The sequence below is a fragment of the Silurus aristotelis genome (genome assembly GCF_946808225.1).
Source record: "Silurus aristotelis genome assembly, chromosome: 11".
Classification (NCBI taxonomy): domain Eukaryota; kingdom Metazoa; phylum Chordata; class Actinopteri; order Siluriformes; family Siluridae; genus Silurus; species Silurus aristotelis.
The window spans coordinates 22,601,976-22,623,747 of NC_139584.1; the positions used below are offsets into that span (position 1 = coordinate 22,601,976).

Here is a 21,772-nt window from a genome sequence, read left to right on the forward strand (position 1 = left end):
CTGCCCGATCCTCTTAGCACCGGCCCCTTACGGTCCCTCCTGCAGGTGGTGAGCCCACTGGAAGGCGGCCCCACGTCGCTCCTTCGGGCTGAGCCCGGCCGGACCCTGTGGGGGAAGGCCCGGCCACCAGGCGCTCGCATACGAGCCCCAACCCCGGGCCTGGCTCCAGGGTGGGGCCCCGGCTGCGCCATACCGGGCGACGTCACGGTCCCTGATGTAGTATCTCTCATAAGGGGTTTTGAACCACTCTTAGTCTGACCCGTCGCCCAGGACCTGTTTGCCTTGGGAGACCCTACCAGGGGCATATAGCCCCGGACAACATAGCTCCTAGGGTCATTCGAGTACTCAAACCCCTCCACCACGTTAAGGTGGCAGTTCAAGGAGAGGTCTTTCGATCATTAAAAAAAAAAAAAAAAAAAAAAAAAAGAACAGGACATCACGAGCTGTAAAATCTATATCACACAAGCCTAATTGGCAGCCATGCTCAGGGCCGAAACGTTTCAGTCGTCTGATTCGATTCTTCCTGCTGCTGAACGATTCACCTCCTGCAGGTCAGGCTGGGATTTCTGTCTGAGGTCTGAACTGCATGTTGTTGTGCAGGTGAACCTTATTTGCTTAGCAGATTGTGTTCCACCACAGAGTTTTCCTGTTTTGCATGGCAGGGACTGACCAGGGGTTGACCTTTCCCTGAGCTGGCCAAATTTGCTGTTAATAGATTTGTAGAGAGGGGTACACACACACACACACACACACACACACACACACACACACACACACACACACACACACATGCATACATCGTTCGAAAAACAAAGACATTGCCATGATGGTTATCCTTATCCTGCTGTGTTATTCTAATTGTCTACTACAGTGGGAGGGAAAATAAGTAAATGAGTACTGGCCCTTTAAGTCAAGCAGGTAGGTGTGTGTGTGTGTGTGTGTGTGTGTGTAGCAGGCTGTGTGTGATTATCTGGTGATGCTGCAGAATGGAGGACAAGATGGAGTCACACAGCTGCATGCACTCCTTCAGTGCTCTCCTTCTAGCTTCTTCTGAGATATGCTGCATGCACACTTGAGTGTGTGTGTGTGTGTGTGTGTGTGTGTGTGTGTGTGTGTGTGTGTGTGTGTGTGTGTGTGTGTGTGTGTGTGTGTTTGGGCCTCGAGTTGTTCCAGCGGTTTTGCATCTCTAAAGAATGAAGGACAAAAGACTGATGTCTCCTGTTCATTGATGCTTTCCAAGTGGGGGATTGGAAGGGAGTGAATGAAGTTTTGTGTGTGTGTGTGTGTGTGTGTGTGTGTGTGTGTGTGTGTGTGTGAGCATGTGAGTGAATTTAAATGAAGATGCATTGTGACCCCGGAAGGGAACCGAATGACGGAAATCTCTGGTGTTTTTCAACATGAATCTTCCACCTCATCAGTATTGCATGCATGATTGATCCTGTTAAAGCCTTTCCTCAGAAAGCAGATGGAATTTGAAACGCTCATGCTCTGATAAGAAAAGCTTTCAAGATGCCACGAATGAAACATGTGTTTATGGTAATCACACTGCAGGTCCACTTGTTCATGAGGATGCACCACCTGAAGCTCCTAAGTGTGGCAAAAGATGTTAACGCACCACAGGAGTCTGCATTACTGTATTACACCACAGCAGATTCTTAAAGCGGATTGATTTTCTATAACAGCCCCGACTCTGACAGTAGTCCAAGCCGAGGCATGAATGACAGGTTTAAACTAATGCTCTTCTCTGAAAGTGTTACGGTTTCTATAGTAACAGCTCGTTCACAGGGAGTTGTACGGTGGACTGACTAAAGGATTCTGTTGGGAGATTGTGACAATTTCAGCGCTACGTGACAAGCGGCAATTTTTGGTTTAAATGTAAAAAAAAAATAAAATAATGTTATAGCTGCTGTAATGCGATCAGAAATGAAGTTGCGTCATGGGCAGCGCGACATATCATTTAATCGTCATTTCCTCATCAGGATGCGCTGTAACGGGAACGGGACTATGTGCTGAGCCACATCACACCACCCTGTGGCGGATTATTTTCCCAACACAGCACAGCGCGGAGTGTGTGATTTCTTTATTGGTATAAGATAAACATGCACACCCTCACAAACACTGTTTACATTTTCCAACTCACATCCCCTATGATCGTTTTAATGCAGATATTGAGAATTTGTGTGCTTTTTCTCTGTTCTTCTTCATTCTTCTGCTAGTGGAAGCAAACAGGTGCTTAATACTGCAGTTTCGCTAGAGGTTGCAGCAGTGTGTGTGTGTGTGTGTGTGTGTGTGTGTGTGTGTGTGTGTGTGTGTGTGTGTGTGTCCCACGGCATAAAAACACTGTGTATGTGTCCCTCATTTAAAACATGGCCATTGTTATATGGTGCAGTAAATGTCGATGACAGGGCAAGTACCTCCACAACCCCCCACCCTCTCTGTCCCCTCACTCTGTCTTTGTCTCTCTACTGCTTCATTTCCATTCCATTCTGTCCTCCCAGCTGCTGCTGCCTACTAAAGCGGAGTTATCCCTTATCCCTCGCAGCCCTCCCTCTCTCACTCTATCTCTCCCTCCCCCCACCTGATCTCTCTCTCTCTCTCTCTCTCTCTCTCTCTCTCTCTCTCTCTCTCTCTCTCTCCTCACCTCCCCTCGCTCTCTCATTCTTCAAATCCTCTGCCGACCGCCAGCCCTCTCGTGCTCCACCGCTACTCTTTCATTTGGCTTGCTTTTCACGCTCCCGTTGCCGTTATTTCTCCCTCTCAGACTCTTTTCTTCCCCTCTGGTTGGCGCCTCCGTCTCTCCATAGTGCATTTTTTTCCCCCCACATCTTTCTCCCATCACCATGATTGCGCTGGACACATTTTTCTGCTAAGCGTTGATACAAAGAGAGGATTACCGCCTGATCGGAGAGGAGCGTGTTTTTGTGTGTGTGTGTGAGTGTGTGTGTGTGTGTTTATGTGTGTGTGTGTGTGTGTGCATGTGTGTGTGAGAGACTGAGAGCTGGAGGAGACTGCTGCCCTGTTCTCCATTTCCACATCCAGGTAATTGCCTTTCTTCAGCTCTCTCTTTGACAGCACGCAGAAATGAGTTTGTAGTGTTCGGCGTTTCTGTTTGAGGGGTAAATTAAAGTGCGGGATTGTGGGTAAATCAGGCCTCGGCATGTCGGATGATTTAGCGCCATAAGTCGATAGACGTCTGGCTGTACGCTGTGTAAAGGCTGCACTGATGTTGTAAAGATGCTGTGGGTTGGTGTTGTTTAGTCTCAGGCTCATGTGTTTATCCGGAAGGCTGCATTGAATAAATCAGTTTGCACATGACGAGCGACTTCTGATGTCTGATTCGATTCACGCCGTGTTCACTCGATGAAGGCCGTTCTGGCACATCAAAGCCACGTCACATTGTGTTAGAATGGACTGTAAGCGTCATTGTGCTTCTGCAATCTGTGTTGTGCTCCACAGCTGTTGTATTTGTGATGCTGCACAATGTGTATTCAAACGTGTGATTTTTTAAAACACTCCAGGTTTTTTTTCTTCTTTTTTCTTTACCACTGTTTTTTGGAGAAATCTGCTGCATCAGTGTTGTGAAGAACTGAACCAGAGAATAGAATAGAGTGTGCTTCTAATGCCAGATGATGCCAGTTTACACATTTCTGAGTGTGTGTTTGTGTACACAGTGACTGGGAGTCCACTAAAAACTGCTTTTACAGGAATACCACATTGAGCAATACCAAGATTTATTGGTTATTTAGCTTCATGTAATCGAGATCCTGTTTCCTGCTAGCTTTCATTCACTGTTAGTGATGCTAGCATTTTGGACTGAATGGATATTCACATTTCTAATGGCCAGTGGTGATAGTAGCACCAGGGGTCACAATCAATTCAGAACATCTGGAAAATTTGTACAGACGTAAATAGCAGTGGAGTTATAAATGGAACGATCTGCTTAGTTCTATAAAAACTAACATCTGGCATGTTAATATATTGCAATTACCGTATCGTATCGCTCTACCATCCAGCCTTAGGTTCAAAAACAGAACTACATTGTTTCTGTGTGGAGCGTTCCGGCAGGCCAAGGGTACAATACTCACGTTAAGCTATTACATAACACTGATATTGTGACATACTATTGATATTGTATCATAATATCGCTCATCTCTCGTTGAAATCAATATGTTTACACGCACTTGCTTGTGTGTGACTAGATTTTCGGTGCACAGCAGGTATTTTGTATGTGCTGTTTTTTTTTTTTTTTTATCTACTCCATGTTTATGTTTATTGTGATTTGATGATGAAGCTGATCTGGATGCAGAAAAGGGTGATGTTGCAGACATGTGGGCAGGCTTGAGGGAGGAGTGGAGGATAAGGAGACCAAAGAATATCAGACATGTTCAGCTCATAAAGGACAGATGGCCAGTGCGCTCTCTCTCTCTCCCTCTCTCTCTCTCTCTCTCTCTCTCTCTCGCTCTCTCTCACACACACACACACACACACACACACACACACACACACACACACACACACACACATTTATCTAATTCATCTCCTGGCATTGTGGAGGGCCCAGTGGTACACAGAGCCTCTTTTCACATGATGAAGCAGCCGGCTGCAGGCAGAGAGAAAACGAGAAAGAACATTTCCCATCTGCAGAGAAGAGGGAAAGCTTGCATGCTTAGAAAAGGAATGCAGAGCTTTTTGGAAATGAGGGATAAGAGAGAGAGAGAGAGAGAGAGAGAGAGAGAGAGACAGAGGCAGAGGACATGAGGAGAAGAGGGGACGAGGGGGGGTTATTGTGGCACAAACGGTAAAGGTCAGGTCCAGATGCTCCCAAAACAAAAGAGTCTTTCTCAGGAAGCAGCAGGGGGAAGCGTGGCACTTGGCATTGTGTGTGTATGTATGTGTGTGTGTGTGTGTGTGTGTGTGTGTGTGTGTGTGTGTGTGTGTGTGTGTGTGTGTGTGTGTGTGTGTGTGTGTGTGTGTGTGTGTAACTCACTGCATTGCAGGCTGTTTTTCTAGTAGTCTGTCTTAATGACCAGTATTCACCCCGGCTTCAGGCATTAACTGGCTACAGGCCTCTGATGTTTGTGTGTGTGTGTGTGTGTGTGTGTGTGTGTGTGTGTGTGTGTGTGTGTGTGTGAGAGAGAGAGAGAGAGAGAGAGAGAGAGAGAGAGAGAGAGAGAGTTGGTACAGGCTTCCACCCAAATCGAAATGCTGTTTGCCAGAGTTGCTGATTGGGTAGAAATGAACCCCTGAGTAGGTCTTTTTTTTTTTTTACGTAAAAAAGGAAGAAAATAGTTGGAGGAAGGAAGGTAACAGTGAGGACAAACTGTACGTTTGTTCAACTTGGAAGTGTATTTTTGAGCAAATCGAAACACCCATCTTACATTAGATACATCATAGATACATCAGCAATCTTGAAAATGCAGGAATAAACAACAAAGCAGACCTTTCATTATATTTCTACCTTTCTGTAAGTAATTGAAAAAATCTTAGGGTTAATACAAAAGAATTGTATACAATTTAACACACAGACACCATGTAGTCAGTTAGACATCTTCCACATACCTACATGGATTAGCTTTAAGAGTCAAAGCCCAAACAGGTTCCAGGATGGCAGCACCCAACTGAACATCTTTGGAATGAACCCAGACTATGATAGTGTGCCAAGACTACTTGCCTGACATCTATGCCTTCACATCAAGCTTATGTGGCTCAGTGGGCACAAACCCTCACGAACACATTCACACAATAAAGAGTGAAAGCTGTTATAGCAGCAAAGTCAATATGAATGCATACGGTTTCAGAATTGAATGTTTGGAGGCAGGCTAAGGTGTGTTGGATAGGGTCAGAGTGGTAAAAACAATAGATATAAAAGGTCCAGGTTACATTAAAGCAGTGCAGCAGGTATGATATGCCACCATGGAAGAAGAGGCGGAGTCTGGCTAGTGATTTCAACACTGGTTGTCTTCATACAAGGCAGGGAATGTCTATGGGTAGCTAAATTAAGCCTTGATCATAAGTAACAGATATGTCACTTACACACTGTCTGATGGAAAAGTGCTTTAATTGTGTTAGTTTGCTGTAGCCTTAACCAGGATGGAGGATATCGCTGCAAAATATTAATCAAACATAAAAGATTAATCATTTACTGAGGAAATGGTTTGCTTTATTTGGAATATGCCACTGGCTCTGTGGGAGCATACTTACACAGTGTTAACACAAGACTTCACAATTATTGCCACCCTTCAAACTAATGAGCAAACCATGTTCTATGAAGTTAACATTACACCGGCTGATCAAAGTTTTTCACTTTGGACAGTAAAAGGAATGAGGTATTGTCCAGTTACATAATACGTTTTGAAAAATAAATGTGATCAATGTAACGAATATTTTAATAAATAAACCAAAAGTTTCTTCTGTAATTGTTTTGTTTTTCTGTTGGTCTGTAAAAATGTGACTATGAGGACAACCAGCAACATTTTCCTAAGATTGGCTGTTTTTATGCACAAGTCTGGTAATGATTATTTAAAAAAAATTTATATAATTATAAAAAAAAAAAAAGTTAAATATCAGCATCTACCTTAGAAAAAACTCAGGAGCATAATAAGTCGAGGATTTCTCAGTTTCTCTAGTTTCTTCCATCCTTTAAAAAACATGGTAGAAAGTGGATTGTTGATTCTAAATCGCCTCTATGTGTGAGAGAGCGTGTGATTGTGTGCATGTGTCCTGTGGTGGGGTTTTATTCAGATTGTCTTTCCACCTTATGCCCAGTGATCCCAGTAGAAGATGACGCGATGTATTTTTCAGGCAGGGTGCCAATAATTCTGCTAAAGACTGTAAACAAAGTTGAACTAGATCCAATCTTTTGTATAACATTTCGCTGGAAGCTTTAGTTCCAGTTGCAGTGTGAAAAAACGTGCTCGATACTCACGCACACGGGACGTTATAGAGAACTGGAGCTTTCGATTCCCAGGCTGATACCAGAATTGTGTCAAGAGCAGCAGAGCAGATTAGTGGGTTAGAAAAGCAACCGCAAACCTGTACCACCGAAACCAGAACGTATCCTCTGTTAGATTTTCAAATCAATCATTAATGCTGATTCTGATCCTCGTTCGGAAATGATGCCACACAACGATTCTGTATACACGCTAACAAACTCGGACTCGCTTAGTAAGTGTTTAGTGCATAATAAGTTATTTTGTTCAGCTATCTATTAAACCTGAGTGTCCCCATATGAGCCCTGCTTCACTGAACACGACTGATAGAGCAGATAAAGCAGGCTGAATTACAAGGTTGTAGAAATGAAAGCGTTTATTCATCCTGCATTCTATTACTGTAAACGAGACGCACCTATTCATCTCACGTATTCCTATTGTAAAGATTCAGGTCAACTCTGTGGCCGACACGAGAGGATTATGGGTAAAAACATCTCAGGTAAACGGTATGTGGTGGGATTCTTATCGGGCACGTTTGGAAGAACTCAGGCCTCTAATCCAGGAAATGTGACCACTACGACTTATGGGGAAAACATTAGTCCACTTGATGAAACTAGAGATGCTGCTGCTGACCATTGAGTCTAGTGTTATCTTAATGAGATTCAATATTGACTGATTGGCCGGCCTCGGTCAGCACTAAACTACACATCGCACAGGCCCATCAAACATCTCAGTGCATACAAAAATGTCCAACTGCTTTGTTTTACTGGGTATTTTTCAGAATTGCCACTAAGCAGAAGCCAAAACGTTTGATCTATTTTCAGCCATTCTAACTCAAGTCGTTGACAATCAAGGACTGCTTTATTAGAGAGATCAGTACACCTGCTTATTCAAGCAGATACAGATCAAAAGCTTCAGCTAAAGTTAGCAGCAATAAATGTAGATCTCAGGGATTTCAGAGTCTACATACACCGAACAGGCATAACATTACGACCGGTGAACACTGATTATCTCTTCATCATGGCACCTGTTACTGAGCGGTGAACCGGCGACAAGGTCCTGGGCTGCCAAGACTCATTGATGCATGTGGGGAGCGAAGGCTGCTCGTGTGGTCCGATCCAACAGACGAGCTCCTGTTGCTCATCTTGCCGAAGACGTTAAAGCTGTTTAAGCTCAACGGGTCACGACTGTTTTGACAGCAAAAGGGGACTAACACAATATTAGGCAGGTGGTCATAATGTTAATAGAAAAAGTGAGTGGTAACTCTGAGGAGCAGAAACAACTTGTTGGTTATAGAGCAGGCCAGCGTAGACTGGCTAGACTGATTTTGGTAAGAAGACCATATATATATATATAATCATTCTAAGTACTAAACTATGGCCATGTTTGCCCAGTTTTGTGCCTCTCAACACTAGGTGTAAAACTTGGAGGTGTGTAATCACTGTAGCCTTAAAATTAGGCTGCTTATTTTTTGGCCCTATTTTTAATCTATTCTTATAATATGAGCTGAAGGACCTCGATGAATCCGCTATTTAAGGAACCTGCCTAAACACCTCCATGGACTTGCTTTTGTCACACTCATCTGGCGATAGTGGTTACAGCAAACAGGCCACAAGAACAGTTTAATTGTACACATTTCTGCTGCTTCATGTTTACTCTCAATTCTTGTTTTGCCCTTCATGTAGCGCACATGCAGTAGGAGGTTCAGGTATATATCACATGTTGAGTTACAGCCATAGTAAACTTAGATGCAAATCCTGATGTACGTCCAGCTAAGCCTTCAGATTTTAATTCTGGAGTGTTATATGGACATGAAGGATCAGATTTGTCTTTTATTTGATATTGGACAAAAATACAGTATCTATTGTGCAACACGTGCCTCTGATAGTCAGAGACCATAGTTAATGTCTTAATTTGTGTCCACTGGTGATTTTCACACTCCTAATGAAAAGCAGGATGGAGGGGTGAATCATTCTAAAAATAACATCCCTATTTTATTTTAGTCTTCCCTTTTTAAAAGCCACAGTGCTCTGTGTGTGTGTGTGTGTGTGTGTGTGTGTGTGTGTGTGTGTGTGTGTGTGTGTGTGTGTGTGTGTGTGTGTGTGTGTGACCTATTTTTAACATCCCTTTGGCCTAATGCTTAGAGAGAGGTTGCTTATAGTTGCATGTGTGGGGTATGTGTGTGAGTGTGTGCATGTGTGTGTGTGTGTGTGTGTGTGTGTGTGTGTCCACTGAGGATGCTAGATGTTTAAACAGTTTTGCTTCGGCGCAACAGGGCCAACATGAAACTTGTACTTACATTTCTCAGCAATATGATGGCGGTTTGAGGTCATTTTTCCACACATGAACATGATGGCACTTAGCGAGAAGGGTTGGGTATTAAACACACAGCTGAATGTACCGACTCCATGCAGACTGAGCAGTCTCCTCAAAACACTAACAAACATGCGTTCCTCTCTCTTTGGAATCGAATTCATCAGACCTGATAAGTGGAGGAAAAGTACTCGCTAGGAAAAGTACTCGTTTGTGCCGCGTAAACGCAATCGAACTATGTTATGGAACATTTGACAGCGCTGTGTTATTAGTGCTGGTAATACAGGGATGCGTGAATCCGACAGGGGAAAAAAGAAAAACGGTACTCAGAGTAGTTCTAGTGTAAGTTGTAACCCTTGTTCGATCTTGAAGATCTCGTTGGGATTCGCTGCTGCAAGCATGAGTGCTGCGTTATTGATTATTGGCTGTTCGATGTCATTGAGTAAGTGCCACCACCGTGTTGAATGGTTAAGAAGATTACCGTGCGCTTTATGGATCAAAATGCACACATAGGAACAAATACCATGCACTATAGACAATATTCGAAACTACACTGGCCTTTATTTAGCAGTGGAATTTCTATATAATGTGGTCTGTGGTTTGATTTTCCCACCCGATACCTTATTATCTGTTGTTGCCTCGTCTATCTCCCAGTAATTACCAATACTGAACCACAAGACTGCAGCTCCTATTAGATAATTGATAAGCAAAAGAGTGCAGTTTGTTGACTATTACACTCTACTACCACATTTCTTTTGGAATGATTTTTATATCGCCATGGATACTCTGATGTATCTATTGAACTGAAACTGTTGAAGGACACACTCGCCAGCCCCTTTATAAGAAGCACCTGTAGAACCGCTTGTGCATTTATCCAAACCACCAATCCTGGAGTGTAGGAAACTGTGCACATACAGGTTCTGCGGTGTGGTTGTTAGTGCCAGACAAGGCTGGTTTGTTTGTTTCTACAGGCTACAGGAACTCAAATACACACCCTTTATAAATCATGCTGAGCAAAAAAGCATCTCAGAAGGCGAAACAGGTCAGACCTTCAGGTAGATGGGCTACAAACTGGACAGCGGCTCACTATTGGGCTTGTGGGCTTTTTTGTGTAAATGATATGTATTTCACAATTATACTTGAGTAAATGTTTGTGATTTTTTTGTGGTTTAATATCAAACTGCTTGCATTGACCTACTAGCTTAAAGATGGTAATGTTTTAGTGTAGCTAGAGTGCAAGAATACATGATTATTTGTGTGTGGTGGTGTTGAGTTGATGAACAGTTGTGGAGGTTTTAAGGGAGAAATGAGAGAGAGAGAGAGAGAGAGAGAGATACAAAAGATGAAGAGCAAAAGAAAGAAAAAGGGTGACGAAAAGAGCGGGAACCACTGAACGGAGACGGGTGCCTTTAGGCGTGTGTGTGTGTGTGTGTGTGTGTGTGTGTGTGTGTGTGTGTGTGTGTGTGTGTGTGTGTGTGTGTTAGTGTTATAGTCGCCTCCATGATGGGCAAAAGCTGGATAAGGATGAGTGTGTGTAAGGCAGAAGGGGAGAGAGCTGGATCCACACACACACACACACACACACACACACACACACACACACACACACACACACACACACACACACACACACACACACACAGACATGACAGCATAAAGCAAGTCCTGTTTTACTCTAATAATGAAGGAATCACTTCGAATAAAATATGTGATGTGAGAATGTTGCACCAAAGCTATTTTTCCAGCTTATCCAACTTTATATAACTGCGATACTTAGGATTTTCTTGCCCTACATTTGCCCTGGCAGGCTCCAAGGTGACACATCAGCATTCATGTCCTATGTAAATGTGTGACACTGAGCCGCGATTTCAACGACAAGCAACATTTGAATCCGAGGCCGTGCAAATGAGTTATGGCGCTCAATCCTCTAATCCGAAACCCGACCGAATTCTCGGTCCAGTCCATTCAGTTTTAAATCCAGCATGAACCCATACATTGTTTGATGCAAAAAGATGGAAGAAGAACCTATAATCTTATCGTCCTGTTCTGTCACGAAAAGCAGGTAGTGTAGATCGTTTTTTTTTTCTTTAACTGTTATTGCACCTCAAGGCAATTAACTGTGGAGTGTGTGTTATAGATTTAACAAGGGAATTCTGTATGTCTGTATAGTAATGGATCTCAAGCCAACACTCGTATATTCAGTATAAACCATTAACAGATAAGAAGTACATTTGCATTTACACGGAGGCCTTTTGGCAGACGCTCTTATCCGGAGCTACATACAAAAGTGCGTTGAAGTCTCAATAAATACATCCTGGCACTGGTTCAGAAGGTCACCGAGTAAGAGTACCGTCAGCGTGATGATTGTGCTGGGGTGGTGACTTAGTTAAAAATAAATAAATATAAATAAATAGCGCACAGATCAAAGTTTGCTAAAGTGCTATTTTTGGAGTGCTAGTTTGTTTACAGTCAGGTTGATTTGCATTTGCTGAATGTGGCTTTGAGGACATTTGGAATTCTGTTAAGGAATTCTGGGTTGCGAGTGGTCTTCTCTAATTTGAGGTCAGGAATTCTCTGTTTTATTTACATACAGCATGAATTTCACGAGGGGTCCGAGCACAACTCGCAACCGCCTTTAACACACACGTTAGTGCTTGCGTGTTGGAGAAAGGAGAAAGCTTCACGTGAGCGTGTGTGTGTGTATGTGTGTATCACTAGACCATGTTTTTCCCATTGTGAGATATTGATGAGCAGCGAAGAGCTTCATTAAGACTGAGAAACTGTTTGTGTGTGTGTGTGTGTGTCTGTGTGTGTACTTGAATGCTGATCTGTTGACACACTTATCTGTTGTTCAGTTTCAGAAGGCTTGAAAATCTACACACATCTTTTTTCTCTCCGTCTCTCTCTCTCTCTTTCTCTTCACTCTCACACTGAGTGCCGGCTCCTCCCTCTTCTTCCCTCTTAGTTCACGTTTTCCCTTTTTTTGTTAAATGAGAGAGAGATATATAGAGCATCAGAGAGCAGGGGAGGGAGAGAGAGAGAGAGAGAGAGAGAGAGAGAGAGAGAGAGAGAGAGAGAGAGAGAAGCAAGCTATGTGTGAACTGTGAATTGGAGTAAACTTAGTCAATCATTAAGCTTCGAGTCGTGTACCATTGGTGGCTCTTCTGCATCTTTTCCCATGAACCCCTTCTCTGTCCATTACACCCCCCCCACCCTCCTTTTACCCACAAAATGAAAAAAGGGGAGTGAGGGAGTGCTGGAGAAGAAAGAAAAGCCTCAGCTGTGAATGTGGTAGCACTGGCCAAAAGAAAAGGCCTGGTGTGAACGTCTGTATTGTATGTGAGTGTGTGTGTGTGTGTGTGTGTGTGTGTGTGTGTGTGTGTGTGTGTGTGTGTGTGTGTGTGAGTGTGTGTGTGTGTGTGTGTGTGTGTGTGTGTGTGTGTGTGTGTGTGTGCGTGCGTGCGTGTGTGTGTGTGAGTGTGTGTGCAAGAGCTTGCGTCTGGCATCCTGTTGTTTTCTATCCAGCTGCCCTCAAAACAAGCTCAGCTGGAGAGCGTTCTACTGAGTAAATCTTTAAAAGGAGTGAAATAGAGAAACAGACAGAGGAGAATGGAGATAGTGAAAGAGGGCTTGGAGTGTGTGTGTGTGTGTGTGTGTGTGTGTGTGTGTGTGTGTGTGTGTGTGTGTACACCTGTGTTTTTGCTTCATGACTCAACTCCAACAGCAGAAGGCTGGTTTATGTTTCCTCCCGAGCAGAAGGTCAGGAGAGGAGTCGGGGGGATGTCTGGAGAAATAGTCCCTTAAAAGAGAAACTTCAAAATGCAACATGATTGGTCAGAAGTGACATACAATAAGGGGCGAGAATTTGGCGGGAGCTGGGACTCTTGGGAGATTGGAGGAGGGGTAGTCAGTTTGCCTGCAGCGATTTCACTTTGATGGTGACATCGCTTCATTTTGGAAATTTAGTATCCCGTGAGGTGAAGATTATGGCTGCTATTTTTTTTTTTTCATCATTGACCAGTGGACAAGTAGCTTTATTAGAGTCACCAGGGTTTATTTATTATTTTTATTTTATTTCCATTGATTTTTTTATTTTAATTTACATCAACAACCAAAGAAAGAAAAAAACACACAATGTGACCTTCCACACACTCAGCAGTTGCTATGCAGATGAATTAGTTTTTATGTTTGATTTTCAATTCTGTTTTTCAGGATCAGATTAAAAAAAATCCCAATAAAAAGTGCACAGTGAAGCTGTGATACTGTATAACTCACCTGCTAGCACAACACACAGTCACTTAGTAGAAGTAAAGAAAGGTGCTGAGTTACAGAAAAGTGGCCACTCTCGTCTTTTTTAGTCCTCACCTGTAAAATGATGCAGTTTATTTCAAACCGGAAACCATTATTGGATAGAAAATGTGGATGCGAAATCCTTGTAACAGTACCATCTACACTACAAACTAGAAAATTCTTTCACCCGAGGTCACAACAGAGGTGAGAAGTGCTGAAATACAAATACAAATACTTTTTACTTTCACTCATTACATTTTTTACTCCAATCTCTGAATTTTCTACTTCTTACATTTTCTAACCGCACTCGTTACTTTAGGTTGAATCTGTTTGGTGACATGATGTTTTTTTTTCCTTCTCATTTCATTCTCATCATTTGTTTAGCTAGTTTATGAAGCTCACAACGAGCAAGACAGAAGGTAACAAGTAGTCTGTGGGTAACGTGGATGAGACAGAGGGAGTCAGTGATGTAATCATGACTGAGAACAGAGACATTCCTGATCACCTGATCAACATCTTTTCTCTGCTTGTGTTCTATATGGTGGATGTTCAGCCTGAATACATTCATTAGATAACAAAATGTTAAATTCTTTTGTATCAATATATTAATATGATGTGAGGTCCAGTTACCAGTGTGACACTAAAACAGGTAGTAGTAATGACTACTTTTTACTGAAGTACATGTCAGAGCCCTTTAACTTGTAGTAGTCAGTTCTTCAACTTCTACCAGAGACTTTTAAAACACGAGTATCTCTACTTCTACTTGAGTGAGGGATGTGTGTACTTTTGCCACCTTTGGGTCACAACCTTCATCCACTAAAAGAAAGTTGAATTTGTATAAGGCAGTAGCTGCTCAATGCATATGAAATTGGTCCACCTTGTACAGAAGGAAGACGTTGATTAGAAGGTTGTGAGTTTCAATCCCAGCACCACCAAGTGGCCACTGTTGGGCCCTTGAGCAAGGGCATTGACCCTCAACTGTTTAGTTGTATAAAGGATAGAACTGTCAGTCGCTCTGGGTTGGGGCATCTGCTGGATAGCGTAAATATACTCGTCAATTTGGTCCCAAGTTCCTTCTGTGTGGACTGAAGTCAAATCCACATGGCAATAAGCGCAGTGTTTTTAAACGAGTTGCATTAAAAGCAATTGCTGCTGTTCAGTAAACATGTATACATGCTGTATTGGTGCTCTCAGGCTGTGTGGCTCAGACTAAACAGTAATCTCAAACACTTCAGTGTTGATATTTTGGAGAATAAAACCCGTTAAAGCGACGAATTCGAATAAACCTGTCCTGTGACGCAGCATGAACAGCAGTCAAAAAACAAAGAAAAACTGCAGGCTTGACATGTTTGGGAGGTTGCACATGTTAGACGTCAGCCTACTCTGGTTGGTAGCTGTCATTATAGACGGGAGTTGGCTGATGGGTGGGAATCTGGCAGACGACCAGAGAATGAGGCGGGAAAAAAGCATGGTGAGAGAAAAATAAGTATGCCAGACGTGTCTTTTATGTGAAACGTGTTAGGAAAACACCACAGTTAATAGTCAAATGCTAGCCAACAACCTGCTGTTTATGTGTCATTGAGGGATTTTATTTAGATATGGATAATAGGTGTGGCCTTTCCTTGTTTGAATTCCTTGCATTCTTATAATTTTAATACTTTTTATCCAATTCACTTGGGTTCTGGGCAACTAACGTATGGTGTTTTAAGCTTCTGAATTAATAATTATTCCACAGCCGTGACATCAAATTCATAATCCATCCAGTTCTGTTGTTGGTTTGGTTGGTTGTCAACGTTGTGTAGCTGTTTCTTATAAACCACTAGCCACATTTTAGTGATTGTTCCAGACTCTCAGTTCTAGAAGTCGACCGATAATGGATTTTTTCACCAGGCTGGTTCATACTTGCCGATAGCCGATGGTAGTTTTTAAAATAGATACTGGATTAAAAGAATTAAGCAAAGCATAACACTCCATGTAAAGTAGTACTGCATTTTATTAAAAAAATTATAATAATTTAAATAAAAATGTGCTAAATTAATAGGAAATAAATGAATTAATACATATAATTATATCAGGGCTGCAGCTATCGATTATTTTAGTAAACGAGTTTTCTACCATCGATTAATCGAGTAATCTGTAGTACTTTTTCTTTATTCAAGAGAAATACTAAATATACAAGAGAAAATAAGACGAGTCTCTTAAAATGACCAATTAACTTGTTTCCTTTTTAGAAAAATGTTAATTGTTATTGCTGAAACTGCATACAGGAATGTCTGTGAAAAACGAAACCTGTTTAGTGCATTTAATTGTCATATTACATCGAAATGCAAATATATGAATAAATGGAAAAAAAATAAATACAAATATAAAAATGTATTTCAAATGAGTTTATAAAAAAAACTGTCCATTGTTTCCTTTGTGTTTTAGTATGAAATGATCTCAAACTTTGGAATCCTTTCAGCCCTACAATTATCTAATTAATAAATTTGAAATAGTCAATACAATGTAGCTCTCTCCATGCAGCACGCAGTGTCACGTGTAAAAACAAGCAGCATATGGCGTCAGTGATTCACCTTTAGAGGCTGCTTTCATAATGACAATGCAAATCGTTCTGAATGTTCGCTGATAGCCGGTAGTTCCAGAAATTCGACCATCTGTGCCGATTAATCAGCAAAACCGATTAATCGGACGACCTCTACTCAGTTCTAACGTACACCTTTACCCCATGCCTCTGCAATATTAGTGCGTAAGAATAAAAACCTCTTGTTATAGTAGCATCTTGTCTGCCACACGCTGCCGATTTATCCGTGTTTATTCTATTATTGAACCGTGTGTGTGTGTGTGTGTGTGTGTGTGTGTAAGATCTGTTCATGGCTTTTAGTGCTATAGGTAACCGTGTTTGTTATTGATCACACCGTTGGTGCCATATGCGCTTGTAGTTCCGGAGAACGTATGTCGTCTTGATAGATTTGGTCATAATTTGAGGTGCACTCCAGCTTGTGTGGATTGTTATTGATGCGCATTCCTGTGTGTGTGTGTGTGTGTGTGTGTGTGTGTGTGTGTGTGTGTGTGTTGGGGTGGGGGGTTGTGGTTTGCATAGAGCATGCTTCTAAGCACTTGAGTAGACAAACATTAAAGTGGAGTTCAATCTGTGTGTGTGTGTGTGTGTGTGTGTGTGTGTGTGTGTGTGTTGCAGTAATTGGTTTGCAGGCCCTGGAGCCCTTCTCTCCCTGTGTGAATATTTTTCAGCAACTTAGTGAAAGCTTTCTCTCTCTCTTTCTCTTCTCCTCATGCTTTCTCATATCTCTTCCTTCTATCCTTCTTTCTCTCCCTCTCTCTTTCTTCGTTGTGATAAGTGTGTACTCCTCCTCATAGTAATTTCTTTGTGTTCTAGAAACTTTCCTATATGTGATGATGTAATGCTGTCTGTCCAGTAATGTTGAGAGTTAGAAACAGACAAGTACTGTGTGTGTGTGTGTGTGTGTGTGTGTGTGTGTGTGTGTGTGTGTGTGTGTTCAGATTCGGATTGCCCGAGTTCCTTGAACAAAAGCTATATGTATAACGATGTTAAGCATTTTCAGAGAACGTGTTTCCCAGAATTACAGGGGGGAGAAATGCGTTCTCTACAGCCAGTCCATCTCCATAGCGTTATATCTTCCTGTAGCCAGGCGTAGGGGAAACGGCAGATTCTTAAAATAAATGTAGGCCAGTTGGGAGAATGTTCAGATTTGGGCGATGCTTTCTCAAAAGCACAATGGTACAGAAAATAATGTTGTTGTCCGGGTAAGAAATGTTCAAATTCAGAATCGAATTCATTTTCAGTTTTTGGTTCTTTGTTCCTGTAATGTTTGTCACGTCTGTGAAGAACAGAAGGAGAACCTAAACGCATGTATGATATGGGTGGTTTCTCCTTACAGACCCCCTTTCAATAACTAATACACTAACACACACACACACACACACACACACACACACACACACACCATTAAGTAGTCACTGGGGGGTTAGTAGCAACAGATGTTTGGCTTGGTTTGGTCAGACAATGAGCTCCCAGAGCTGCTGACAGCAGGCAGACGACAGGGTTTCAGATATCACCTCATCTCCCCTCACTAAGTGTGGTGTGTGTGGGTGTGTGTGTGTTGTATGCGTGCCCACGTGTCCAATCTCTACATGCTGTTGGGATTCTGTATAGAGCCTCGTGTGGCTGTTTTACTGCTTACTTACGCTTTCCTGCGCTCTCTTACAACAATTCACAATCCTGTGTCCTTGCAGCGCGGTCAACTGTCCACCATTGTTACGCTTGTGTTCTACAGGTGCAACGGGGCACTTGATTTTTATCGGAAAACCTCATGGATATACATTCAACACGGCCAGTGAACCATCAGGGTGGGAGCAGTCTTTGAGGAGCCAGCTGTAACTGCAAAACGTTTCTTGTGTGTGTGTGTGTGTGTGTGTGTGTGTGTGTGTGTGTGTGTGTGTGTGTGTGTGTGTGTGTGTGTGGTTGTGGACGGGGAATTAGTATACAAACACAGCTAGGTTGTAGTAAATTGTGGTTTAAAGTGAGCCCAATTGGTTTTAAATTTTTTGTTTTGATATTTTTGTCCCTGCCCTTTAGAATCAGAATCATGGGTCATATGGGTCATATACCAGCCATTAGCTCAGCTGGGAAAATGGCAATTTATGTGACAACACGCCTTAGACGTGTCTTTAGCAACTTGACATTTTTTTCAAAGCTGAGTCAGTTGTTTCAAACATTTGGTCTTCGTACACTCTCCTTCTCAAACCACTTCTCTACCGTTTCAGTCAGTTCCACTGAGTCTCTGCACGGATTTTCCATAGTTCGCTTTTTCATTCTGAGGTCGGTTTAGATTGTGATGCACATGTATCTCTTGGCTATTGGCTGTTGTGTTAATCAGTCACAAGTAGTACTTTAGTGCAGACATCGTTTCAAAAAACAAGCAACAATTCATCTCGGTTTCATGAAGTTTCATGGATTGACGCTCTACATGGAGGTGGTGTGGACAGAAAATATACACAGATAAAGTGGAAATCTGAGATCCGAGACACGTTCCAGAAACTTGTCCGGTATTATTTTACAATTAAACGTGAAAGAATACACCTGGTTTGTTACTTGAGTTAGTTAGTTCTTGTGTTTATGATGGAAGAATAGGCCATTCTAATAAAGTACCTATTACAGTAGTATAATGCAATATAGACAGTAAGCCAGTAGAGATTATTTGTTTCTCAATTGGAAAACTCTTTGACTATCAGTAAAGCGAGTCCCGTTTTTTGCTGCACGGTTGCAGGTCGGACACATTTGTGTATTTCAGCAGATGTTATCAAGGGCGTCATGTTTCACAGGCTGAACTAGCGTTCTCTTTCTATAGGTGTAACAAGGTTATATAGAAAGCTGTATAGACATATTAAAGCAGGCATTAGAGAAGTCTATGGCACTTGATTGCTGAAAGTGGTGTGTAATATAAACTAGAAAGAGGGCTGGAGATACTGGAAAAAAGGCATGTAGCAGTAAAACTGATTAATGCCCATGGTTTCTGATTGCTAAAGCGAGCAGTGTGCACACACACCTGAGTTCTGCCTCGGAGCGGACAACTACAACTCTGCGCTAAGCAAGCCGTGTTTTTTTGTACTTTTAAAACTCCGACTCCGGTTTCTAACAAAACAACGAGCGTACAGCACCAGACGCGGGCTGCTTTTAAGCTACATAGTTTGGCAGCTTTTGTGGAAACTGTGGTCTGACAGTCCACCGAGGAGGTTCAGTGCTTCTTAAGTGTCCTGGTTGACGTCTGTCTTTCAGCCCTGCAGCTGTAAAAAGAACAGCGGAGGTCAAACGGAGGTGAGTGTGGTGGAGTGCGTTGGCACGATCTGCACATTTAATTATATAACAACAGCAGGTCATTTTGAAGTGTCACTCGCTGAAGTTACATCAACATAACGTATATCTACCAAATTGGAGAATGTACTATTCATCACGTGAGGTGGTGCTGTAATATGAAAACCGTCAACATCAGAGTAGTGGAAATACTGGGTTTATTTCTCTTATACCTCAAACCGTACCTCTCCCTATAGCCTCTTGCTTTTTCTCTTTCTTCTTTAAGAAAATCAGCTGATCTGTATAAAGTCGGTTTGTAAGGCCAATGTCCCAGAAGGAAGCCTTCTTCTTAAACTGGCTCACAAGAAAGCCAACAAACAGTTTGCTGAGAACAACCTGTCCAAAAGCATGCATTTCTGAAACCATGTCCTGTAGTCTGATGAGACTAAGATAAACTTGTTTGGCTCAGATGGTGTCCAGCATGTGTGGTGATGCCCTGGTGATGATTACCAAGAAAAATTGTGTCTTGCTTACAGTAAAGCATGGTGGTGGTAGCGTCATGGTCTGGGGCTGCATACAGTGAGGAAAATAAGTATTTGAACACCCTGCTATTTTGCAAGTTCTCCCACTTGGAAATCATGGAGGGGTCTGAAATTGTCATCGTAGGTGCATGTCCACTGTGAGAGACATAATAAAAAAAAAAATATGCAGAAATCACAATGTATGATTTTTTAACTATTTATTTGTATGATACAGCTGCAAATAAGTATTTGAACACCTGAGAAAGTCAATGTTAATATTTGGTACAGTAGCCTTTGTTTGCAATTACAGAGGTCAACCGTTTCCTGTAGTTTTTCACCAGGTTTGCACACACTGCAGGAGGGATTTTGGTCCACTCCACACAGATCTTCTCTAGATCAGTCAGGTTTCTGGCTTGTCGCTGAGAAACACGGAGTTTGAGCTCCCTCCAAAGATTCTCTATTGGGTTTAGGTCTGGAGACTGGCTAGGCCACGCCAGAACCTTGATATGCTTCTTACAGAGCCACTCCTTGGTTATCCTGGCTGTGTGCTTCGGGTCATTGTCATGTTGGAAGACCCAGCCTCGATCCATCTTCAATGCTCTAACTGAGGGAAGGAGGTTGCTCCCCAAAATCTCGCAATACATGGCCCCGGTCATCCTCTCCTTAATACAGTGCAGTCGCCCTGTCCCATGTACAGAAAAACACCCCCAAAGCATAATGATACCACCCCCATGCTTCACAGTAGGGATGGTGTTTTTGGGATGGTACTCATCATTTTTCTCCCTCCAAACACGTTTAGTGGAATTCTGACCCAAAAGTACTATTTTGGTCTCATCTGACCACATGACTTTCTCCCATGACTCCTCTGGATCATCCAAATGGACATTGGCAAACTTAAGACGTGCCTGGACATGTGCTGGTTTAAGCAGGGGAACCTTCCGTCAAGTCAAGTCAAGTCAAGTTTATTTGTATAGCGCTTTTCACAACAGACATTGTCTCAAAGCAGCTTTACAGAAAACAACAGTGAAGGTGAATGGTGTGCGTTTGTCCCTGATGAGCAAGCCGTGGCGACAGTGGCAAGGAAAAACTCCCTTAGATGATATGAGGAAGAAACCTTGAGAGGAACCAGACTCAAAGGGGAACCCATCCTCATATGGGTGACATCAAAAGTTTGGTCATAAATCTTTCAACAATACAGAACAATTTGTGATCATCATAGATCCAGCATCAGCTTCTCCATGCCAGGGCCTTTAAACACTCGGCATCTACTTCTCCATGATCATCCATAGGTCCATAATCTTCACGAGGTGGGACGTGACTGGAGCTGGCCAAACCTCAGGATGCCTCGGGATGGGGAGAGAAAGAGAAGCAGTGGAGAGGAATTAGCGTAGCTGCTGTTCATGATATTAACAGCACAAGTTGATAATGTGCATGTAATCATATATTCCGGAGCACAAGGTTGTGATGTGATGTGTGTGATGTGTGTTATGTGTAGGCTTTGCTAAAAAGATATGTTTTTAATCTACACTTAAACTGGGAGAGTGTATCTGAGCCCCGAACACTGTCAGGAAGACTATTCCAGAGTTTAGGAGCTAAATGTGAAAATGCTCCACCGCCTTTAGTGGACTTTGCTATTCTAGGAACTACTAGAAGCCGTGCCATGCATGATTTCAAACCATGATGTCTTAGTGTTTTACCAACAGTAACACCTTGGAAACGGTGGTCCCAGCTCTTTTCAGGTCATTGACCAGCTCCTCCCGTGTAGTTCTGGGCTGATTTCTCACCTTCCTTAGGATCATTGAGACCCCACGAGGTGAGATCTTGCATGGAGCCCCAGTCCGAGGGAGATTGACAGTCATGTTTAGCTTCTTCCATTTTCTAATGATTGC

At 42.5% G+C, this 21,772-nt stretch overlaps 1 protein-coding gene across 35 annotated transcripts in view; it reads left to right on the forward strand.

The window, feature by feature from the left end:
- The window catches only part of LOC310733273 (membrane-associated guanylate kinase, WW and PDZ domain-containing protein 1-like), a 106,656-nt gene that overhangs the window by 34,556 nt on the left and 50,328 nt on the right, over positions 1-21,772 (forward strand). For 2 of the 35 annotated variants that reach the window (XM_083554362.1, XM_083554368.1), the window contains exon 1: positions 2,623-3,039. The exons of 28 other annotated variants lie outside the window; for them this stretch is intronic. The gene's annotated coding sequence lies outside the window, so the exon portion shown is untranslated. Of the gene's footprint in view, positions 1-2,483; positions 3,040-21,772 lie in introns of those variants that run through there. 5 more of the 35 variants (XM_083554367.1, XM_083554365.1, XM_083554369.1 and 2 more) reach the window with 5 other exon arrangements.